The 1,173-nt window shown below is 44.8% G+C and overlaps 1 protein-coding gene across 2 annotated transcripts in view; it reads right to left on the minus strand.

Moving 5' to 3' along the window:
- LOC107726266 (ubiquitin carboxyl-terminal hydrolase 22) overlaps positions 1-1,173 on the minus strand; it is a 46,674-nt gene that overhangs the window by 8,825 nt on the left and 36,676 nt on the right. The gene's annotated exons all lie outside the window — the stretch shown is intronic.

Raw genomic sequence — 1,173 nt, forward strand, 5'->3', positions numbered from 1 at the left:
CACACACACGCTCACTCACACACACACACACACACGCTCACTCAATCACACACGCTCACTCACACACACGCTCACTCACACACACTCACACGCTCGCACACTCATGCACACACACAAAGACACAGACAGACACACACACACACATACACACACACGCTCACACACACACACACACTCACTCACTCACTCACTCACTCACTCACACGCTCGCACACTCACTCACACACACTCACTTTGAGGTGGAAACACGCCACGATAGGAAGTCTCTTCATAGTCAGCTGCTTGGTGGACTCCTGGTAACTATGGCAACCACTGCATTTGATCTTGGCGCTGCTTCCTAAGTGTTCGGGTCGAGTGAACCTGCAATGCAGAAGCGCGAGTCAGTGGCGGCCGCGGCGCGATCGTCCTGCGGCGGGGCGAGAGCGCCTGTACCTGCGTAAGCAGTCTGTGAGCGTGGTGGCTCCGCTCGGGTGACTGTCTCCGTTCACCACACTGCCGTCGCTGCCTGGGCTGAGCGGCCAGAACGGGGTGGATGACCCCGGCAGATCCAGGCTGATGTCCCAGAACGGGTCTATTGTCGTGGAAACCCCACTGCAGACAAGAAAACACCAAAAAATCAGCAAAAAGAGCAGCGCTTCTATCTTTTGGTCAATTCTAGCACTTGATTTGATAAACGCAACGGTACTTGAATAATCAAGAGCAAAGAAAGGAACTGAATGGGCGGAGTGCCATACCGCTGTTAAACACAGGGTGGCGCTGAGGAGCATGAATGATCTGTGCATTTCAAACACTCGAGGTTGTTCAATGGCATTCTAACTGGGTTACATACAGAAAACAGGACACAGACACTGGCTCTGTTCCAAAACCTGGTGAGCTGCCTATGTAGGGAGCATTCTAAGGCAACACACATTTGATGGCTGTTCCAAAAATTAGAAAGGATAATTATGCTGCCTACTAAGATACCTCATTTAATACAAAAAAATATATATAGATTAAATATTTTTATTTATTATATTTATTTATCTATTATAAAATTAAACATTTTACCCAATGTTTTTTGTGGAAAAAGTACTGATAAAAATTCTAATAAATTCAATATATAAATTTTGTGTGAAATATTTAATTAGATTTTTTTTTTTTTATCTTTGTGTACAAAAAAAAAAAGAAAAAAAT

Source organism: Sinocyclocheilus rhinocerous, unplaced genomic scaffold, assembly GCF_001515625.1.
Source record: "Sinocyclocheilus rhinocerous isolate Xijiao unplaced genomic scaffold, SAMN03320098_v1.1 scaffold546, whole genome shotgun sequence".
NCBI classification, from domain to species: domain Eukaryota; kingdom Metazoa; phylum Chordata; class Actinopteri; order Cypriniformes; family Cyprinidae; genus Sinocyclocheilus; species Sinocyclocheilus rhinocerous.